The sequence below is a fragment of the Gopherus flavomarginatus genome, chromosome 9, assembly GCF_025201925.1.
Source record: "Gopherus flavomarginatus isolate rGopFla2 chromosome 9, rGopFla2.mat.asm, whole genome shotgun sequence".
NCBI lineage: Eukaryota > Metazoa > Chordata > Testudines > Testudinidae > Gopherus > Gopherus flavomarginatus.
The window spans coordinates 77,852,907-77,876,840 of record NC_066625.1 but is presented as its reverse complement, the minus strand read 5'-3'; the positions used below and the strand labels follow the sequence as shown (position 1 = coordinate 77,876,840).

The 23,934-nt window shown below is 43.9% G+C and overlaps 1 protein-coding gene across 2 annotated transcripts in view; it reads left to right on the top strand.

Annotated features, from left to right (window-relative positions):
• The first annotated feature begins 317 nt into the window (after positions 1 to 317).
• ACAN (aggrecan) overlaps positions 318 to 23,934 on the top strand; it is a 70,149-nt gene continuing 46,532 nt past the window's right edge. For both annotated transcript variants that reach the window (XM_050967393.1, XM_050967392.1), the window contains exon 1: positions 318 to 564. The gene's annotated coding sequence lies outside the window, so the exon portion shown is untranslated. The remainder of the gene's footprint in view (positions 565 to 23,934) is intronic.

The window sequence follows — 23,934 nt, the reverse complement described above, 5'->3', positions numbered from 1 at the left end:
CCTTTGCAGTTCTTTAAGTCATCTTTTCTTTTCTTTTTCTGCTTTTTTTCCTCTTTCCAAGAGGCTGGGCTTCCTTTCTGTCCTAGAGCCCTCCTATTTCCCCCTCTCCATGTGTTATTTCCCCTGGATGCCTGCCTACCTTTACTCTGAGAGTTTGAGGAGGATCCAATACACTTAGTAATCTGCCAGCTATTCCAGGAGGTATCTAAGGAGGCTGACAGGAGGAGTCTGAAGGTCTCTCTTACAGCCAGTGGCAGCTATGGTCTGATGTTGCAAACCGTCTCTCTTTTTTCATACTCACACATAGTACTCTTCAACCGTGCTGCTGCTCCTGCTGCCACTGTCTGAAAGAAACCTGACATACCACATAGGGAATTTTGATTTCTTCTGGGGGGACAAAAAAAAAAGGCTGGAAAACCCATCTGGAGGCTGTGAAGAAGACATACAGTAATAGCAAGAAGTGGCAAGCCCTTTCCTTATTAAACACAAAAAAGGAGAAAACCTAACTTCTCTGCCAGGTGTATGGGACTTAGATTCTTGAAACACTGCACTGAACTGTTAAAGGTAACGTATAGCACTTTCATCCATCATCTCTGCTTTGGTATTTTTTAACCTTTCTTTTTCTTTCCTCGGTGCCCTAAGGAAGCAGGGTACCGATATGTGGATTGGTTGTTTCCCTGGTGGGCAGGGGTTGGAGGATGTGAGGGCATTTGCTAACAGATCGATTCCAAACTTCTCTAATAAGTTCCACTCACGCACACGCACAGCTTCAGCAAGAGAAAAGTTTGCTTAGAACGTAAATGTTGTTCAAGGTTGCCAGGAGCACTTTCTGGATTTCAAACCTACAGCCAGAAGCAGCAATTATGTATTGAGTTTGTTGGTTCCCTTAGCAAAAAAAAAAAAAAAAAAGCTTAGTGTCTGGTTTTAAAGAAAGCTCTGCCAAGATCAACAGGTGGGAGTGGAGGAGGGGGTTAGTTCCCCCCCCCCAGCAACCCCCTAAACCCTGAATGTCTCTTTAAGACTGATTTCAGCTGACAGCCAAGCACCGAGGACAGTTCTCACACTGATGATGAGCAATGTGGGAAGGAGCTGCTGCTTCTTCTTTTCTTTAGAAATGTCCTGACCTGGGTTTGTGGTGGTGATGGTGATGGTGGTGGTGATGATGATGATGATGATGTTCTGTAGCGGGTAATGGGAATAACTTAGTTAAAGGACTCTTGAACCCTCCATAGGGGATGACTGGTACATCAGTTCATCTCAGTGATGGGAATAAAATGGGACTGGATCCTGAAGGTGTGACAGTGCACACTGCTCATGTTAGAGTCATGGCAGCTGGAACCTGTCGTGAAAGAGGCAGCAGAGATGCTAAGAGCCTCTCTAAGGACCTGCCTCTCTTTCTGAATGAATGCACAGAGTATGTTCTGAGCAATAGTCTGCAGGAAGTGCAGGCTTCGTGTATTCATTTCTCCCAAACAGCATCAGAATTTTTCTCCTTAAATCAGTTAATTGCTTTTAAAAGTTTTCATTTAAATCAGATGCCAAATAAAAATCTTTCTGCCAAGTGCTGCGGAAAGCCTACCCTGGTTTAACCCTTTCCTTCTGAGCTTTCTGGCCAAGCACTAAAAGTTTTAGTTTGTAAACTTTAATGTTCACCAAATGTCATTGGTTTTAGTCTGCAAAAAGGAAAAAGAATTCCCAAAGGACAATAGCAAGGGAGGTTGATGAGCCTTCCTTGCTGCTTTGGGTTTTTTTATTTGTTTGGGTTTTTTTCAAACTACAGATCAGGTAAAGAACTTTGGTTCAGAGGGAGGAAACAGTCATTTGGAAACTGACCTTAGTAGATTTTTCAGACTCTTCACCCACCCAATGGCATCACACAAATTTGGAAGTTAAGCTACTGCCCTAATTCCAGTAGGAGTTTCTTATTTACAACTTTAACATCTGGGGAAGCAAACTTTGATCAGTAGAAAGCTTGGGTAGCTCTGAACTAATCCTCTCTTCTTGGCATTGCTGGTTGCTGTGGATGAGTTACGCCACACATAATATGATTTTTTTTTTTACATTAAATTCCCATGCTTGTTATAAGTAGCTAGCTCGGCTGATTCTGTCTCTAGAATGACAGATCAAAGTGGTTATTTCTCCCCTCACTGAGACATTTCAAGCTGGTGTCAGAGTGCTGGAGGGGGAGGGAGACATACTGTAGAAGCAAAGGTGTTGCTTGCTCACATGCCTTTCAGGTTAGCTTTGGAGGCTGGATTCAGGCAGCTGGAAAAGTCTGAAGATTTGCATACACAGGCTGTTCTCAGTAACATGCATGGCCTTTGGGGGGGACTTCCATCTGTTCCACCTGAACTACTATTTAACGTTCCCTGTAATCAACTCCACCTACAGCAGCAGTTACTTGGCAGCAGCACAGTGTCTTGGACAATCAGTGGGGAAAGAAAGCTGAGAAGATAGGAAAGTGAGGGAGTGGGGAAAGGGATCATGAGAGAGACAGACTAACTGAAAAGAGCGTTAAATATCATTTAGCAGGCACCTGTGCTTTACATCTTCAGAACAAATAGGAATTCATCACTGCTACACTCTTATGTAATTAGAATGGGAAGGTAAAGTGTCGGGGCGGGGGAGAATGGCTAATACCAAATAAACCAATGTAAGAAAAGATCAATACATATTTAAGTGACAGGAGAACCCAAGTTATTCATGGCTTGTTCAGTGCTCTGATGTCTAACCAGGGATTCGCACAGCAGCCTGAAGTCTGGGGGGAACTTGTTATAGTATTTAAAGAGTGAAAGAGAGAGAGATCAGCACTTGATCTTAGCTCATAGATCGCTTCTCGGCTCTATGAACTAAGATCAAGTATGGATTTTTCCTTTCCTGTCTCTGGTTCAGCTCCTCAGCCAGTGTAAATTGGCATAGCTCCATTGGCTTCAATTGACTTCATTGGAGCTACTGTGATTTACACCAACGGAGGATCTAAGCATGTCTGCATTCAGCTGTGTGCTACAGGAATTGTGGCCAGCTGGTCAGTTGCACCGTCCCATTTTAAAAATCAACAGGATCCTTCTAAACATAATGAGGCATCTTTCCCCCTTACGCCCTCCTGCCCCGCCTGCCCCCTTCCCTTTGCAGCGTTAGAGCAGGGTGTTCTGCTACCACAAGATGATGCCAGTCTTGCCTGGTCTCCCTCCACACACTCCAATTTCCATGTGCTGAACAAACCGGCCTGTGTGTGCAGTTCACAGCCAGCTTCCCAGCAGCAGCAACAACAAAAGCCGTGTTCATGGCAGGGTCTGGACCACATACGGTGCCAGAGCTCAGCTGCTGCAGAGCCGCTCAGAACATTCAGGGCCATTTAAAGAGTGACGGAGAGAGAAAGAAGGAAAAGAGAGGGAGCCGTTATATAAAAAAATGCTTGAGCCCAGTGCAACAACGGAAACCTTAGAGTTTACTTTTAAAAACTCAGTGCCTCCTTGTGAAAGAGCAGAACAGCTCAGCCTGTGTGTGCGGAGCTGATCTGCGGGCTCCGGCTGTATGGACAAGGGCAGAGTGTGTGTGTGAGTGGCTCCCTCTCCATTGCTTTCAATGGACTTACAGTATAAACCAAAAGAAGCTTTTTGTTGGGCTTATGAATAGATGGGGGGGAGGTGTTTGTAACGGTCACCATTCAGCTTTTTAGATTCTCTTCACGTTGAGGCTTTGCTTGGATTTTTAATTTGTTTGTTTGTTTTTAAATAAAAATTTCCACTTCTTCCCTGTAAGATGCTCCCATCTCCTTCAGGATCAGTTTGCCCTTTGCACTCATTGCTCAAAGCTGGTCCAGACTAGAGAGGGCACAGGGTGTGTATGTGGGTGTGAGAACAGTAGGACATTTGGCTTCAATCCCAAATGATGCCCAAAAGCCTCCGTGGGCCTTGGCTTGGAAACCCCCAGGCTGTTGACTGGCAGGCGTGCAGGCAGCTTCTCTCCAGCTGCTAGAGTTTCCTCCTCTACTTTACAAACCCATCCCTGCTTGAACTTGTTGGCTTTAATGAACTTACATTAGAAATGGAGTTAGTCCATTACCTGATTAATCTTCATGAGTCTCCATGAGACAGGTGGATATGTTATTGTCCCCATTTAGCAGATGGGTAAATCTGAGGTAGAATGAGGTGAAGTAACATGCCCAAGACGGGAGAGGAGAGTCAGAGTCAGGGCATGGAACAAACCTTTGGTGTTGCTGGCTCTCAAACCCATGCCTGCTGTCCTCAGCTGAAGCCACTTGTTAGTAGAGTTTGCATATTTTCCATGGTGCTGCATTTCACTGTCTCACTAGAGAGACCCTTGCGAGGGGAGGATCTAGTGTGTGTTTGGGAATCAATTGGTGATAACTAAGCGAAGAGGACAGAGCAATGTCACTTCGAGAGGGAGAGGTGACAGTGGAGAGGAATGGGAGGCAGTGGCATGTGCTCTAGATTTGGACTTTCTGCTTTGCAATCGTTAGTTTCACCAGCCAAGACACCACTGCATGGAAGTTCACTAAGGCCGGCGTTCTGGACTCCGATGTAAGCTAGATAAAAGCTAGGTGTCTTGCACTAAGAGGAACCTTAGGGGAGGAGTAAAATTCGGAGATAAGCTATATGTGGGCTCCTCCCTTTCTCCCTTCCTTGCCCCCAGATTAACAAAGCTGGTCAAGTAACCAGTGTGAAGAAGATATAATCAACACTGCTAACCCTGGAGCTGGTTAGCAGGAAAGTTTACACAATGAGGAGGTGTGGTTATTATTGTAAGGGATTTTGGTGAGGAGGTGTCTTGAGAAAGGGAGGTCTGTGCTATAGGGCCTGGGAGGTGTGTTTGTTATTATTATAGATCAGAGCCCCATTGCGCTAGGTGCTGTACAAATAGAACAATAAGATGGTCCCGGTTATCATAGTGTTACCAGACAAATGATACTGGAGTGAAGGTTGTTCACAAGGACTTTGGAGTAATATGTGTCAGGGAGAAATGACAAGGTACAGAACCTTTTCCTAGAGCTTCGTGTGCTTATACAGAAAGCTCAGTGGAAGGGCACTTTATGTTAGCAGAGGCAGTTCAGGGGGACAAATGAAGGCACATTTATGAAGTGAAGGGCGACACAGAAAACCTCCTTGTCTTTTAGGTAGAAAATGTGTGTGACAGGAAACTATTTGGTGGGGCAGGGAGGGGCTATCGTTAGGCTGGAGAGGGTTGAAACTGTCTGTTGAACCATGGCCAATAAACTAGCTTACATTAGGAAAAAAATATGGAACATAAAACCGTCATGCTCCAAGGCATAAGCCAACCACTAACTGCCTAGTGTTGGAAGAAACTTCCTCCTCAGCAGTTTATTTCATATTTTTCCATGATGGGAGCTTTACACTCCAAAGCTTTTCATGCTGACCACTGTCAGAGACAGGATATTGGCTTAGACAGGCCATTTGTTTGAGCTGAGATCAGGGCTGGCTCTAGCCATTTCGCCGCCCCAAGCACGGCGGCACGCCGCGAGGGGCGCTCTGCTGCTGGCCGGTCCCGTGGCTCCAGTGGACCTCACGCAGGGGTGCCTGCGGATGCTCCACCGGAGCCGCGGGACCAGCGGACCCTCCGCAGGGACGCCCGTGGGACGTCCACCAGAGCCACCTGCCACCCTCCCGGCAACAGGCAGAGCGCTCCCCGCAGCATGCCACCCCAAGCATGCGCTTGGCGCACTGGGGCCTGGAGCCGGCCCTGTCTGATATGGCAATTCCTATGTGCCTATGGCTTCTGGAATGACATTGGTTAGCATTAGTCAGAGGTCTCAGAGACTTTGTCTTCAATAATGTAGGCAAAAACAGAAGGAAGGGAGGATTGGGAGACAGCCCAATGAGTAACAGCCTTAAATTAATTAAGAGGGACTTTAGATTAGATAAGAAGTTTAATTTGAGAATGGAACAGCCTCCAAGAGAAGGCACTTGGGGACAACAAAGGGAAACATCCAATGTGAGATTAGACAGCAAACTGAGAAGGGCGAAGAGTCAGAAGATACCTGGCGGGAACAAGCACCTTATGAAACAGGTGGAATTGAACTGTGAGTCCCCTCCAGCTGGAGTCCTTATACTTCATCAGCATCTGCTCCTGGAGCCTCTGTTCAGAAGGTGGAGTAATCTGTAACTCTTCCCTGCATGGAACTTGCATTTATTTACTCAATAAATGCCCTGTAACAGCATAAGAAATACTGACCACTGCAGGTCATTACACACGGTGGGCCATTGATTTCAATGGATTTACAGCACTGTAACAGAGCCGCAGTAGGTCCAAAATTAATAACCATTGCACGATCTGAAACGTAGTTCCAAGATCAGCAATAACTAAGTAGTTCTGTTATTAGAAATTATAGGATAGTTTCCATGTAAATGATAACCTGCCGTTGTTAGTTAGCTTGTAAATAATACCTAGGTCTGTATAGTATTTGGTGTGTCAATAACACGCTGCTGCTCTATAGGATTTAGCCTGTAGCTAATACTTGATGCTGTATAGTAGTGATTACCCTTGCGTTCTATACTAACTGGCTTGGAAATAATATCCTTTCCCTCTACTGGAAATTATACCCTGCTGCTGCTGCATAGAATCTGGCCCGTAAATAATACCCTTCCCTAGTATAGTATTTGGTGTTTAAATATTACCCTGCCTCAGTATAGAACTTGGCATGTCAATGTCACCCTGTCCCTGTATAATACTTGGTGAGTAAATAATACCACTGCTGTATAGTAAATGATACCATTCCACTCTATACTGCTTGCCCTATACATAATACCCTGCTGCTTCATGTAGCATTTACTGTATAAATAATACCCTGCTGCTTTATAATAATTGATATGTATCTAATACCCCGTGGCTGTGTAGTGCTTGATCTGCAGTTAAGAATACTACCTGTCATCAGATAGTTTGTGGGCTACAAATAATCATCGAATCGTAGGACTGGAAGGGACTTCAGGAGGTCATTTAATCCAGTCCCCTACACTAATGGCAGCACTAAGTATTATCTTGACCATCCTTACTCGAGGCAGTACAGTATTTGGACTGCAGATATGTAGTGAAGGGCTCCCATCCAAGCACTGAGAACGTAGGCCACTGAGTATTATTTGCACTCTGTATCTATTCTAAATGCATCCTGGAGGGTCACGAAAGGCACTCAGAACCTATGGTCACAGCACCATAGAAATGCCTAAAATATATATAAATGACCAATAGAGGAGGATATCGTCTGGGCTTGAGCTCAACAGCCAAGTCAGTGCAGCAGCCTGGCTCTGCCTTCAGCTGGAAGGGTCATTACTGTCCCTGGTGACACGGATGAGCCAAAGTAGTAGGGAGCAAGACAAGTTATAACAATGCTGCCGGGTCCCCAATGGAAGTGATAGCTTCTATCAGGCTTTTCATATCCCTTGCTGTATGTTTGCAGATATGGTGTGATTGTGTGGGATACTGCAGGGACAAGATGAGGTCACAGGATATTTCTTCACCTTGGACCTTTTCCAGCTGGTCCTTTTCCATTGCTGCTTTTGGAATCGGATTGCCACTGGCAAAAGAGCGTTGGCCCTGATCAGTACTTGGATGGGAGACACCTCTGCTCTCCCTCCCACTGCAACTCCAGAGTGCTACAGTGAATGGTTTGGTAAGAGGCACTCTTCTCTGAACCAGCGCTAAATGCAATGCCTCAGCGCAGTGCTCATGGGGCTGAGCTGCTGGACCTTCCATCCCTCAGATGAGACATAAAACAGGGGTCTTGACCATTCAGGGTCCTTAAAGAGACCTTGCTACTTTACCAAAGAGTCGGGACATTAACGGTTGTGTCAGCAAATTCCAGCTTGGGTAATTACTTTTTGCCTTCCTAAAGCGATTCTTTACATTTCAACTGAACATAGCCTTCTTCGTCCTATCCTGAATGGATGAGTTGTGTGGCTGTTCAACAACAGCAGTGTTCCACGCCAGAGATAGCTGCATTTCACTGGGAGAGTGAAGTGATCCCTGTAACATTTAGAAGGCTCTTGGGCACCTGGTTTGCTACAGGAGAGAAGGCATTCCACTTTAACTAGCACTCAGCTCAGTTTCATCTCCTCAGGCTTCTGGAAATATCTGGTTCACACTGGGTATGCTCAGAAGCTCACTGAAGAGATGCTCCCCATCTCATCTGCACAGTTATTCCCATACTAGTAATTTGATACCTACCCTTCATTCCCCCATCCCCTTTAAAATTATTTTAATTCATCAGTCTGGAACTCTAAGGCAATACTACAACTTTGAAAGAACATAGCAGAAAGAGGCTTGGTGGATTTGAAATACTTGTTGGAATCAGTGATTGTTTATTTCTGTCCCCATATGTGTCCGGATGGTTTTCTCAGGACGCTGCCACTAAGAAGATTCACTCCAGGTGGATTATGTTGTGGCATCAACCCAGTGCTACTTGCGCTTGTGATGGCAATGCCTGCAATTATTCTGCATGAGGTGACCTCAGAGATGCACTGCCTGTTATGGTTCTGCTGGCTTTGGTACAGTTTCTTATTCCCTTGCCTATTCCAAGCACATTCACATCTGCACCTGTAATTTTTTTAAATTTGTAGTTAACATCATCATGTAGGTAACTGGAATGGGTTACCTAGGGAGGTGGTGGAATCTCTTTCCTTAGAGGTTTGTAATGTCAGGCTTGACAAAGCCCTGGCTGGGATGATTTAGCTGAGAATTGGTCCTGCTTTGAGCAGGGGGTTGCACTAGATGACTTCCTGAGGTCCCTTCCAACCCTGATAATCTATGATTCTATGATCAGATATCTGGGATAGCCTGATGGTTTCCTCTTTTTCCACAGCATATGACTGTGGCTGTGGTCTGATTTATGCTTCCAGCTGTTGTCCATCTGTTCTCAGGTAGAATGGTTGCTCAGCTGTCAGGATGAACAGTGGTTGTGCATAGTGTTATAGGAACAGTTTTGTTTCTTTTGCCTTTCTTCTGGCTGTATCTGTAAGACTTGTATTTGCTTTGGTTGGAGTAATCATGTCAGCTATCTGAGCTCTCATCCCAGCACAGAACTCTTTCTCATGTACACCCCATCTGGCAATGTAAATCACCAGAGGGGTATAAAGGGGTCTTAATGTAACTGAGAATCCAGCCCAATGCCTTTTGCCTTTTATTTACATTCTCCAGTACCTAGATGAGAGAGATGTATTTAAATGAGCAGTTATTAAAATTAATTTCTTTGGGGCTTGGGTGCCTAACTCCCTTAGTCTCCTTTAAAATCTCAGCCATAATAATTTCTCACTTAAATATAGCCTTTTAGTATAGTGGTAACTCCCATATGCCTCAATCAGGATGTCATTGGGCCGGGTGTTATTGTGTTGACCACTGTACAAACATACAGGGAGATAAGATCCCTGCCTCAAAATGTTTCTAATCTTCCTTCCCCCGTCATTCCCCTTTTAGTAAGACATGGTCCACCTCAATTTTGCTCTTTTTTAAGCCACCTATGTAAAATGGTTAATTTCAGTTTGTTTAAACTGGAGTTGAGTGAATAATTGACTTTTTTGGTTCAGTGGCCAACATGAAAAACTGGAAAAAAATTGTTTCAAGCCAAACAAAATATTTTTTTAATAATAAATAAGCTTCGGGATGTTTTTTACCCCTTTTTTTGTTTGTTCTTTTAAATAAATCTAGCTGAATTTTTAAATGAAATGTCATTTCAAAATGAAAAGTTGAAATGTTTCATTTTGAAAATGTCAAAATGAAACTTTGACTTTTTTTAAATATTTTGCTTTTTCATTTTTTTTCCAGCCAGAATTGTTTTGCTGAATTTAACCCACAACTGCATTTTTCAGCTGACAAAATATTTGTCCTAAAAATTATCGCGGGTTCGGTTTAAAACTGGCCTCTTCGAGTTTCAATTTGAAATCTAATTTTGAAGTAGTTATGGGCATGTGCTTCACTGCATTAATTTCATATTCATCAGTTTCTTTTATTGGTGGCCTTGATCTGGTTACTTCCCTGCTAAGGGAATTTTCAATGTGTAGTTCCTCATCTTATCTATATTCTTCCTGAGAAATCAGATCTTTGCAGTCTCAATGCCATATTTTGAATTCTAACGGGTGCCAAAGATGAAGGATTTTTTAAACAAAATTTCAAGCACTTTGTGATTTGTTTCTTTTCTTTCTCATATGCAAAACTTAGCAGAAACTTTAGGGTCTATTGGTGCCTCTATACAGTATATATTGCCAGAATTGAAGATAACCAAATACAATTGTCATCGTTTCCCCTTCAATTTAGACACAGTTTATTGCTGTCACTTTCTATTCTGGAACCTTCAGGCTAATGCAATTGTTTACTCTTCCGGCATTAACTATGCACTTCTTTTGGCAGATACCTCTACTGACAGTGCAACAGGCTTAGTTAAATACTACTAATTTAAACCTGGCAGACTGGTGAGTTGTGATTTTAGTTGCTCAAATGTCTCTTATATCTGACTCCTCAATGCAAGGTTATGCCATTTTCCAGCAGGTACTTTAAAGGATTGGGGCCAGATTTACAAATGGGTTTAGGCACCTATAGATGCAGATAGGTGCCTAGTGGGATTTTCAAAATTGTTTGGGTGCCCAACTTCCCTATCTGCCTCTTCAGGTGCCTAAATCCCTTTGAAAACCTGGCCACTATTGACCAGATTGGAAATTAATTTTGCTAAATGCTTTAACATCCCCATAAATCTCCGTGGATCTATTTTATCCTGTACTGTGTGCATTTTAGCTATTGCTGTTGTTATCTGACTCAGTCATCAGTCTCTAATTTATGTCATGTAGGGGTGAGTTCCGTTAGACCAATTGTTGTGGTTGCTTAATGTTCAGTGTCTTTCACTTGCTCTGCCCAAAAAAGAAAGGAACAGGCTGAACCAGGGATGGAGAATTAGTCTTGGGATAAAGTGATTGAAAAAGATGGAATGGGTGCAGCTGAGCAGTGTCTCAGTCTGACCAGGTTGCTGAATGCCTCAGAGGGAGAATAATCTCAGAGGGACAGAGAATCTCATCCCTAAAGTCCGTTTCTATATATGGTAGCCCTGAACGCTAAAATATCCTTGAAGTGACTGGTGACATGGCAACTTGCTAAGGCAGATAGATTCACTTTAGGGCACCTCATTCCCTGGAAGATGTGGACCAAATGAAGGGAATTAAAACAAATGGAAGGATGAGTTATGGGGAAGGCTAAATTAACTAAATATGCACCATACATCTTAGCTGAGAGAAGAGGGTACGGTATGGGAGAGCTATCTACTAGTATGTGAAGGGTGTAACTATAGAAGAGGGAGAAGAATTGTATAAGGTAGTGTGCAGAGGTGTAATTAGGAATCATAAGACAACATTGACCACAGGAATAAATCAGCATGAATATAAAGAAAAATGTCCCAAGAGTAGTTTGTGCTGGACTCTGGAAGAGCCTCTCAAGAGAAGAGCTGGAAGCCCCGTTGATAGAGCTGGTCAAAAATGGGCAACGTACTGGATCATACACTGAAAGGCACAGTCCTAAGGTGGATGACTTAGTAGGTCTTTTGCACAAATCTCTGATTCTGTGATGTGACAAAAGAATGAGGCCTCGGACTGCTGCTGCCTTTGTACCGGAGACAGATTGTATGAAATGTATACGCTAGAAATTTGGTGATGCTAAATTCCGCAAACAAACGTGAATTTCCATATACTGGGGCCAGCTGAGGCAGGAAACTCTTCCCAACTCTCAACACACTTCTCTTTAAAGATCAGTTGGAGTGCTGGGAAAATGTGCTCCGGAGACCGAAGTCCTGTGCTTACCTACAGAGCAGGTAGTGGTACAGCACAGGCAGTTGTAACACCAATCATGTTGTCTTGGCCTTGGAGGGAAAAGGGAAATGCACTCTTCATGGCCTATTTAATCCTTGGCATCTCTGCTAAAACTGCCACGAGCAGGGTTAAGCATGGTGCTTTCTGGGATGTGAACTGAAATGGCCAACTACCTTCTCACACTGTAGACCACAAAATAGTTTAAGTGTGATAGCGACATCCAGTCACTGTTGAACTGGACCTGACTGGGCCCAGCAGCATAAAAGTGGAAGACTTTGTTTCCCAGAACTGATCATCTACGCAGCATACAATTCCCCAGACTAGAGCCAGATTGGCACATCTGATTTAGCAGTGAAAGGCTGTCTTCCATCTCTGATCCATGAGCCATTCAGTCACACCTTTCCTGGAGAAGCAGGACGTTTCTGAGGCACAAGTTCCCATCTGAGAAAGCTCAACCTTACGCTTAAAGGGGCATGTGCTTCCTATATCAGCGTCTCCTTCTCAGATTATATTTGGAAGGTCACATTAGTGGCCTCAGTTGGCACCGTGCGCTGACCCATGAAACTAGATTGCAAATGTAACACAAAGACGCCTGCTCCGCGTGAGATCCTTAGATACCAAGGTGTACCTTTACAAATACCATAGACACACAGGCAGCCCTAAAGAGAAACATAGTCAAATGCTTTGACACAAGTCCTTTTTCAGACACAGGGAGGGACAGGTTCCTTTGTCATGAGTAGCAAAGTTCGCACATGCTTTTATACAAGGTGCCGCTCTAGCAAGACATCTGAACTGCTTGGTGAATGCTGGTGCCTAGCTGAACATGAATGAAAGAGCATCTTTCACAATACGGATCTCCCTGCCTTGTGAAATGAGCCGCTTGCCAGTTTGAAGGGACCACACTGGTGTCAGTGCTTATTGCACATTTGTGCAGCTGGGTTTCCACAGGCAATTGATTGCTTTGTTTGAGCACTGGGAAAAGAGGGAGCGAGTAAAGGATGATTGCCAACGGTATCTGGTGGCACCAGCATTAATGCCACCAATATCTGCCACCAGTATCAATGATCTCAGTAAAATAAAGAGCATTCATCCTGTATGAGGAAATTCCAGAGTTGTGAAGAGAGTGAGTGTCACACCCTAACCTCAAATCTTCTACAATATTTACGGCAAGCCAGTGGCATGTGGCTGGCCCATTGGCGCTGCCTAGTGAATATCACAAGAGAACATCTTTCCGTTTCCCAACTGCTTACCAGAAATGCACAGGACTCCTCCCATGCAAAGATGCTTTCATTTGCCCTATTGTCTTCCAGCGGCCAAGAAGTTTATAAGGGATGGAGGTTTCACCTTATAGATGAAGCTAAATTGTTCATTCCCTGAACTTATAAGACAGGAAACAATTTGGTAGGAAAGTTTGGACTGAAACAGCCTCGTTTAAGAGAATCCAAGCCCAGTGTTTACATAATGTATGGAATTAATACAGAGAAAACTTTCAGGTACCAGCACTGGAAAGGAAAAACGGGGACCAAAAAGGGGCAGATACTGGACCTGTAACAAAGCTGAAGGCTCGTTACCCAAATGGAGGGGATGGTTGGAAAGTTGCGTGTCCCACTCTATGCAACAGAGAGACCTGGTTTTTCATCTCATACGCCATGAGCACCAGCCAGGTGGGCAGTACCATGCCATGTCCTTAGAGTCAGCTTGGGGTGTGGTCACATGAGAAGGCATGTGATTAATAACAGCTGTATATGCAATCACATGATAGAGTATGTCATTAACAACATCAGTGCATGCAGTCACATGCTATGTTATAAATACCAATAGGTGTGCAGTTATATTTTGTGTCTTTAATAGAAGCCAAGTTTGTAGGCTGTATGTGTAACCCCACACATGCACTAACATGACACTGAGTCACTAATGCTAGGTGTGAACTCACATGAGATGCAGACCTTAGTAGTAACTGACAAAGTCAATGAATGGACCCAGGCACAGGTCTCTGAAATCTCTATTTGCCTTTGGATACTATCTACTGTGACGTGCAGACCATGGGTAACAAACTCCTCCACAGTAATGGTGTTACACTGGCAGGTTCACCAGTCACCCTTGTTCTCTTTGCTACTGACATCTTGCCCTGTATTAGATTTTGGTGGATTTCAGTGCATTGCCCTCTGGCTGATCTAAGCTTAGACAATAGGGGTCTGTGATGTATCTAAGCAAACAACTTTAATATTTCCCTAGGGCACTTTCTAAAAAGCCAAGGTGTTTAATTAGGAATGGTTTGATTAGAGCTCTTTAAAAGCCCATTTTGAACTTCCCTGGCTCACAGCCCAAACTGCTGTCTCCACACTTGGCACCCACAGACAGATCACTTTCTAAACTGACTTTTTTTTGGCTCTGTTTGACGTTTTGCCTCCAACCTAGGGTCGGAAGGCTGCAGAAGGCCGGCAGTGGAACTGGAAACCAATTGTTACTAAAATCTTGTTTGGTGTATGCAGAGCTCTATGGTAGCAAGAGGCAGCTAAGGGATAATATTACAGTTCAATGTCCATTCTGCTCCCACTGACAAAAATTCTGCCTCTGATAATGACCAAGCGGACTTGGGTCAGAAACTTTGGGATCCATGAAGATACCCAGTCCCTTAAGTCCTGCATTTAGACTCCACAGCAACCACAAAACACCTGCTCAGCTGCCACCTAACCCTTTAGGTGCCTAAACTCACTTGGCTCTGAAGTTTTTACTTAGGTATGTATACTGAAGCCTCACTCTAGGCTCCCTGGTGCCTGTGTCCTGCCTGAGCCCCAGACCTGTTCACAAGCAGAAAGATGAGCCGTCAGCTGTCGAAGTTATGTGCAGGGGCACCGTCTGGCAGGTGCCTTCTGAGCATGCCTACTAGATCAGACACCCTTAGGTGAGTTCACACAAAACAGCCAGGGGCAAGAGGAGCCACTCCCTTATAACTTTTACCCCAGTGTACTCACCTGGTATGTGGAAGACCCCCAGTTTGAGGTCCGCCTTGAGGGGGAGAAGAGGTGTGAATAGAGATTTGCCACCTCTCAAGGGAGTGCCCAAACCACCGGGCCATACCGTCATTCTAAATGCTGTTTCTGGTTCAAGTAGTATTTAAATAGTCCATTGTTTAATTAAAGTGAAACAGCTTCAAGAGCAGAGTTTGAGGGAACTCACATCAGAATATTCCATAGCTCGGTGGTTTGGACATGCACCTGGGAGATGCTCAATCCCTGTTCAAATCCCTTCTGCCACTCAGAAGGTGGAGGGTGCTGACCCAGGGGTCTCTCACATCCTGGGTGAGTACACTAGGCGAAAGGTAATAAGGGAGCTTCCCTTTGTCCCCTGCCAGCTGTCCTGCTTCAGGTCCCACATTCCACTTAGGCAGCCGGGCATCTATCTTCCCTGTTTGGGGATCACTAGCAGAGCTAGGCACTTCGCCGCAGCCTGGGCTTAGGTGCTTACCTCTGAGGAGGGGCAGGGCTAAGCACACACCACACCCACTGGAGGAGGGATGGTCTTAAGCATGCACCACTCCCACTGGCGGCTATTAATGATAGTTAATTAATGTTAGTGAATTGCTTACTAAAAGTAAAAAAAAAATTAACACAAAAGGCTTTTTGGTCAAAAGACCACTTTTTTTAAACAAAAAATGTCACACAAAAACCTGTCATCACTGTCCAAAATGTTTTCCACAAAAAAGTTGTGCTTTATATATTTTTGCTAAATTTTTATTAAAAAAAATATAGAAAACACTATAAAATAGTTATACATTTTTCAGTTACAGAAAACCCAGGTTTTGGTAAATGAAACATTGCTTTAGCCATTAGCTATTTGTTTTATTACTTTAAATGAAATTTTTTAATTGTTTTGACAGTTTTGATTCAGTTTCCAAATTTTTTTAAACATATTGGAAATAAAATGTGCTTAAAATATTTTTTAAAAAGGAAAATTGGATCTGTTTCCAACTCTTTCAAATTTCAAACATTTTCATTAACCTAATAGTTCATGTCTAATGAAAAGTACTAATCATTCTTATTAGAATATAAAGTAATTAATCTATATCATTCAGGTGTATGAGGTAGCTGATTCACTGCCTGCTGAGGACTCTCATCCTTCAGTGGTTCATTTTCCAAGCACAGAGTCCTTTTTACGCCTATGGGTTAGTGGCTGTAGCTTCTGCATGTGCATGTTTGAGAAATTTGTGCTGGGAACAATGGAGTCAGAGAGAGAAGGCTGGGTTGGCTTTCTTACGCGGCTTACGTCTTACACAGAGAGCACTGCCAGCATTGGTTTGTGGCATAAGAAGGAAAACCTGTCTGGGTCTGAGCTTGCGAAGGTAACTCAGGTCTGGTCTTCACTACAGAGTTTGGTCGACGCAAGGCAGCTTATGTCAACCTAACTATGGAAATGTCTCCACTTAAATTTCACTCCTGCTGACATTAATTGACCTGCTACGCCGACTTGATAGCACCACCTCCACGAGCGGCGTAGAGTGAAGGTCGATGTAGTTATATCAATGCAGCCTCAGTGTAGACATTGTGTTGCTTATGTCAGGAGCTGTCCCACATTGCCCTACTCTGACAATACAATCGATACAATCACTCCTGGTGAGGACATGCATTGCTGATATAAAGAGCAAAGTGTAGACATGGACAAGCAATGTATTTAGTGTGGGGGCTGTATGCAGATGTAAGTTAGGTTGACTTAATTCTGTACTGTAGACATGGCCTCAGTGATACAAAGACGGGTGCAAGATCTCTACACAGGCTCCCATCCTGCAGACAAGGATGCTTCCACGTGGGAAAAAAAGGAGAGATTCTATTCCCTAGAGTTGTTAGACTTTGTATCATAAAGTGCTGGGCAAACAGCGGTAATATAGACTAAAATGGCCATTTTTCTAAGAGCTCTTTTGTATTTAGGCCCATGCACTTCAGTGTCCACCAGACTTGCACCATGTATGTGCATGCAAACTGGGCAGGGACAAATGAAGATCTGGGCCTTCGTTTTTTCTGGTTTCCTTTCAAGAGTGTAGGGAGGGGAAGGAGGGCATCTCGATGTGATTTATCCACACCCACAGAAATATATAGGGCCAGACTTGGCACAAGAGGGTGTCAAGGGGCCAGGTACGGTTTCCTGTCCTAACTCTGAGAGACTTAGAGTGGCTGTCAGGCTGCTTTATGATACACGACTGGTATAGGGTTCTTAGATGGATTCTACGCCAGTGGAGGATCGAAGCCATAGTGTTTCCTTTGCTGCCTCCCCTCTCGGCCCCTGACATGACCTGTGTCCATCCCGACATATCCCCTACACTGGGGATGAGGGTGGCTGTCACAAGAACCTTGTGCCAGGGGAACGCTTTCCTGACCATTTGCGGCCAGGTACCAGGCCCTTTTGCTGCATGACAAGTGCAGAGGGGACAGAGCTGATTAGCAAATCTGGCCAGTTTTGTTTCCCAGGGAAAATGTCACTTTCTATTTACCAGTAAATTGGAAACTAGAAACTGCTCTTTTTTAGTAACAGGAAGAGTGATTTAAAAAATAAAATGCCCATGTTTAGTTCATGGGCTGCAATTTCTAACAGAAAAGCGCAGTTTAGATGGAATTTGATTGTTGTTCTGGGAGGTAGCCTATTCCGCGGAACAGAGATTTCAGAATATCACTTATTTTTTATGGGTTAAACTCCCCTAAGGCCTGTGCACCATTTAAGTCCCCCTTAAGCCCTCAAAACAGTATTTAAGTAGGGCTTAAATGGTGCATAGGCCATTGGCCAATCCTCCTCACTGGGATGAATTTCACTCTCTCTATATAGATCTTTAAGGCAGCTGTCAGGTGAGCAAACGTAACAGGCTGAATTTGCTGTAGCTGATGTACCCACAGAAATGGCACTGCTGGAATTAATGCATTCAGGGGTGGAACAGGTAAAATTGAAGATGATTCTACCCATAACTCTGACCTGACCTGGTCGTAGCACAACCCAGTTTGATGAACCTCTGATTAGGCAATTCTCTTTGTGAGAGGCTTTGTACCCAGTGTTTAAAGCATTCTCATCTATATCTATCTAGGCATAGATATAGGTATAAATATACAACAAGTGGTGGGCGAGGAAGATTAAGTTGACGAGAGGGAGGATGAGAGCCATGGAAGCTGGAGAGGGGAAAGTTCATCATCCTAGACAGAGAGCAGTGATGTGAACTGGGATTAGGCAGAGGTGACAGAGAGGAATGGGTGGATTTTACAAATACAGAAAGAGAAGAGATGAGAATGGATGACAGCCTGGATGTGAGGAGAGGAGGAAAGGGAGGGGTCAAAAATCTATGAGGAAAGGTTAAAAATACTGGTCATGTTTAGTCCTGAGAAAAGAAGACTGTAGAGCAGGGGTCGGAAACCTTTCAGAAGTGGTGTACCAAGTCTTCATTTATTCTCTCTAATTTAAGGTTTTGCGTGCTGGTAATACATTTTAACCTTTTTAGAAGGTCTCTTTCTATAAGTCTATAATATGTAACTAAACTTTTGTTGTATGTAAAGTAAATGAGGTTTATAAAATGTTTAAGAAGCTTCATTTAAAATTAAATTAAAACGCAGAGCCCCCCCCCCCGAACAGTGGCCAGGACCTGGGCACTGTGAGTGCCACTAATGATCAGCTTGCGTGCTGCCTTCGGCACGCGTGCCATAGGTTGCCTACCCCTGCTGTAGAGGGACCTGATAACAGTTTTCAACTATGGTAAGGGCTGCTACAATAAGGAGGTGATCAATTGTTGTCCATATGCACTGAAGGTAGGACAAAAAGTAATGGGCTTAATCTGCAGCAAGGGAGATTGAGGTTAGATATTAGGAAAAACTTTCTAACTATAAGGATAGTTAAGCCCTAGAACAGGCTTCCAAGGGAGATTGTGGACTCCTCATCATTGGAGAACAGGTTAGACAAACACCTGTCCAGGTTGGACTGTGTATATTTAGTTCTGTCTCAGTGCCGGTGCCTCTCGAGGTCCTTGCCAGCCCTACATTTCTATGATTCTGTAACTCCAAGGCTGCAAGCTTGAGTGACAGGAAGAATAGCAGAATTCTCAACGGTGACAATGAAAGCAGGGTGGGGAGTGGGATGGAAGATCCAGAGACCAGCTGTGTCCAGGTTCGTCTCTATTTAGTTAAACAGGTGAGACTGGAAGAGATGCAAGCTTGGATGCGGGTGGCAAAGAGCAGGTAAGCTGTGCAGGCCAAATAGATACAGTTCAAGGAATTTAAAAGATCCACTGGCAAAGCCTACAGAGTTTGTACAATGAACAAGCTACATAGTGATGGATTTTTCCTATGTCCTCCCTTTTTTTCATTACAAAAATCCAAGGAAATGAAAACAAACAAATAAACAAATTAAGCAAACAAACAAACAAGGGATTAACGCAACTTGCAGAATGAGAAATCAACTGCTCAAATACCAGCCAGGCCCCAGTTTCTCCCTGACATGCTAATTCAGGCATGTTGCACATATGTAGTGTTGTCTTCCTGGGCACAAAGTCCAGTCTTCACCTCTCCCTCGTGCACACTGTCCTCCTTTCTCCTCAGTGCTCCCTTCTCTCCGTGAGCTCCCATCTCTAATCTCCACTTGGATGCTCTCTACTGTAGTCTGATTACGAATCAGTGTGTAAGACCCATTTGATTCAGTCTGTAAGCAATTTGGGGTAGGTACCTCGTTCTCCTACAAGTTTGTAAAACACTGTGCCCACCTGGGACGCTAAATAATAATGATAGGTGAGGGCTGTTGTCTGTCACATCCACCTCACTAATGGACAGAGCAATGAGTGGAATCATTGTGAATGTGACCACAGTTACGATTTCAACCAGGACCTTTGAGGTTTGTAGGCAGCTAGTCTGCTAGACAATGTGGGTGAGGTAATATCTTTTATTGGACCAACTTCTGTTGGTGAGAGAGACAAGCTTTCAAGTCATACAGAGCTCTTCAGGTCTGGGAAAGGTCCCCTGAGTGTCACAGCTACGTGCAAGGTGGAAGAGAGAGTTTAGCATAAGCAGTTAGCACATATTGTAAAGGACCTTTCAAGGTAGAGTCACCCGTTAACACCTCTGAAGTCATAGGACAAAAAGATGGAGTTAATAGATCACAGATTGTTGTAATAAACCATAAATCCAATGTCTCTGTTCAGTCTATGACTTTTAATGTCTAGCAAAATTATCTTTTCAAAGTGTTGTGCAGGTTTCCTTTGCAGATGAGGACTGATAGATCAGATGTAGAGTGATCGCTTTGTGAAAAGTGTTCACCTACAGCTGATGTGGTGTTTTCGTCTTTTATCATTTTCCTGTGTGAGTTCATTGGAGAGCGTAGTGATTGTCTGGTTTCACCCGCATAGTTGTTATTGGGACATTTAGTGCACTGGATGAGGTACATCAAATGTTGTGATAGGCATGTGTAGGATCCATGGATCATATAAGGTGTGTTGTGGGCGGTATGGATCAATGTAACAGTGGAGCTACGTCTGCAGGTTTTGCATCGGTTGTTCTGGCAGAGGCTGGTGCTGCTTTGAGTTGGTGTGATATGGTTTGTGGGAAGCTTGCTTCTGATGATGAGCTTGGAGAGGTTGGGGGTTATTTTAAGGCCAAAAGAAGGAGGTCAGGAAACAATTCTTTCAGGATGGGGTACCCATTGAGTTTGGATTGTAGTTGTTTGATGATACCCCATACGGATTCCAGTGTGGGATGGTAGGTGACAACTAGAGTATGCGGTCAGAGGGAACATTATTTCTGTATTGAAACAGGTTCTCTTGGGGTATTTGGGTGGCCCATTCCATGATGCAATGTACTTCTCAGGTGGAGTGTCCTTGTTTGGTGAAGGCTGTTCTGAGTGTGTTGAGGTGTGTATCCTAGACGTTCTTCTCGGAGCATATTCTCCATGATATCTGAGTGTCTGGCTGTAGATAACAGATTTCTTGGTGTGTTTGAGGTGGCTACTGGATCTACAAAAGCAGGTATGGTGATCTGTGGGTTTCTGGTATATGGTTGTCCGTAGGATTCCATTGTTGAAGCTGATTGTGGGTCCAGGAGGCTGATGCAAGTGTGGGAATGTTAGAGTTTAATGGACGAGTGCTGCAGGCAAGCTGAACATAAGCAGTCACTGGGAGAGGGTAGGAGATGTGCTGAGCTGATCTCAGATAGGAATCATTCCTCTGAGCAAGCCATAGAAGTCATGCTGCTGTATGATGTTTTAATGGAAGATACACTAAGAACAAAATTCAAGAGCAAATGAGCAGGTGCCAAGTTCCTGGCCTTGCCTGCTAATGACACTACATGCCAGTAATGATTCAGGGCCAACTTCACACAGAATGAAGGGAACATGATGTGCCCCGTGTTTCTGTAGTTCCATGGGGAGTGCACTGCACATGTGAGCACTATGGCGGAAGCAGGTGTTATGTACCAGGCAGGAGACTAGGATATTTGGAGACTGTTTGCAAGATTCTCGCTTAACATTAGTTCACTTACGTTAGGTACACAGTGAAACCAGTACAAGAGATCAGTCCTATTAAGCAACCTCCTGTTTTCAGAGTCTGCCCCCAAAGTATCCCCATTTGCACAGAGTGCAGTCCTAGAACACCTCTATTAGCAGAGCCAGCACTATTATACAGCCACTCTCTGTTGGTTTCTTTAATGGTAGTTTATCACACTGTATCCAGCCATCCCTTTATCTCTCTCGCTATTCACACTACAACTAATGCATCACCTTTAGAGCTAGAGTTCAGCAGATACATGGGTCAGTTAATTAGTGTTTAAAGCACTATTTCCCACTGTTCATTTATTTATCGAACCATGCTTCTCCAGAGAATATGTTTCCCTGATGTAGACTCTGCCATTGCCTGATGGTTTGAAACAGTAGGTCGTTCCTAGGAGATTGGCCCTTTGGAGGGGAATACACTGATTTCTCTATATGAAGATTTTTCTGAAATGTTAGAAGTATGTGATAAGGTTCTTTAGCAGACTGTGTCTAGTAATAAGCAAAGGAGTTTACATAAGAAAGAAGCCACCAAACTTTCACTGAGAGTTCTAACAAAAGCAGAACTTTTGTTAGAACTCTCAGCTTATGTAAACTCCTTTGCTTATTTTTAGGGTTTCAAAAAAGCCGGCTATATCAGAAACAATTTCCCTCACCAAAGCACTACAGCAAAGATTGTTCTCCCGATACTTCTCCGAAGTGTTTTTGTCTTTTAACATTTTCCTGTGTGAGTTCACTGGAAATCTCATGGCAGAACCTATTGTGGTGTCATTTCTAGCTTGGTTTATAGACCAGAAAGGTTCAAAAAAGCATCCAGACTTCTAGGTGAGAAATCAAATTTCTCAGCAGTTTTTTGAACACGCTGTTTATCCTCAGTCCATATCACGGTGCCTCATCAGAGTCATAGTTTGGACATCTTATGCCCCTGTTCTGGATTGTATCTCCCATGAACAAAACTTCCATTCAGCCGCAATCGTCTTTCTACTTCACAGGGCTGAGCTAAATTCCCAAAGGAGTTCAAAGGCTGTGTAGGTGGTTTGTCAACTGCTTATTCCACTGTACAGGTCACCTAAAGCAGTTGAAAATCAGAATTTTCACCCTGTGGGAAATTCCAGTATTTCAAAATTTGTTTTTGTCCTTGTACAGGATCAGGGCCTATCTTATAGCCCTCTTTTCCTGTTTAGGTTCGAGTTTACACTTGCTAAGCCAGTTTCCTCTCTGGGGAAGTCTGTCTGGAGCCGTCTCACAGAATCCAGTGAACCAGTTTCCAGCAGTCAGTTGTTTTGTTTTTTATTTCAAGCCTTCTTAACAAAACAAGATCAAAGCTTCACAGACTCTTCCCTCAAAAGTCTGTGCAGCCCAAGTGGTCCCTTCCCCAAATCTGTCCCTCACCCCCATAAGTTCATCAGTCCAAGCTTCCTGGCTCTCACTTCAGAACCTCAGCGGCAACAGGACTTCATAGAGTCACCGATTATGTATTCGGTTCTTGGAACAGTTCCTCTCTGCAGTTGCTCCAGCCACAGTCCATCTGGCGCACAGCCACTAGCCCCTCAGCTTTCTGGCAGGTATTGCAGTCCCTCCCCTCCATGTCCTCTGCCTTCTTTTATGAGGATCGGCCAATTAAGTTGAAGGTCTTTTACCCAGGTGCAGTGGGAGGAGCTAATCAGCCAGCCAGCCAGCCAGCTGCAGGCCTCTGACCCAAGAGCAATGGTGTCCCCTTATACCTTCAGAAGTCCTGAATTAAGATAGAAAGCTGAAACATTAAAACTTTTCATGGAATAGAAAATTTCAATGCAGAAATATCAAAATGCTTCATTTTGGGTCAGTTCAGCATTAATCTATGTCCCTCTGCATGGTCATGGTGCATCAGAATTATAGTTTGGATATCTTATGTCCCTGTGTGTATCTCCTATGATGTGTATCTGGAGTGTGTCTCCTATGATGCGCCACGGTAGTTCAACAAAAGAAGAGACTGTCATGCATCAGAGGAGGTATAGTCCATCAGGAAACCTGGCCCACAGAGGATAATGGAGGCATGAAGAGTTCCAGCAACTCAGATTGGAGTTGACCAGACCCAAAACAAAAAAAATCATTCTGATTTTTCCAACAGAAAATAAAAAATTTTAGACAACATCAAGAGATGACATTTTCTATAGAAAAAACTTTTCAACCGAAAATCTCCAACCAGTTTTAGTCTGAAGTCATGGATCTGAGAGCCAGAGGATGCTGGTTTCATGTCAGAGAAAGGAGAATTTTGTGGTATAAGTGACTGCTATCTATCCTGGCTCTAGAGAGAGACAGGGTGGCTCATGGTTAGTTGAGTGGACTGGAATATGGACTCCTCGGTGCTGTTCCCATTTCTGTCACTGCCTTGCTGTACAAGTCAGTTCTCTGCTCCATATCTTAGTCTTTCCCAAGAATACAATGGAGATGGTGATCCTTGCCGCAGCCCTCATTGGCCCAGAGCAGCGATTCGAGACCTGTGGAAGCCATGATCAGCCAGACCTGTGGACAGGGCAGGTAAACACACCAGCCCAGCCCACCAGGGGCTTTCCCTACACAAACGGTGACCTCTGTTTGAGAAACCCTGAGCTACATGAATAATATAGCTAAAGTCAAC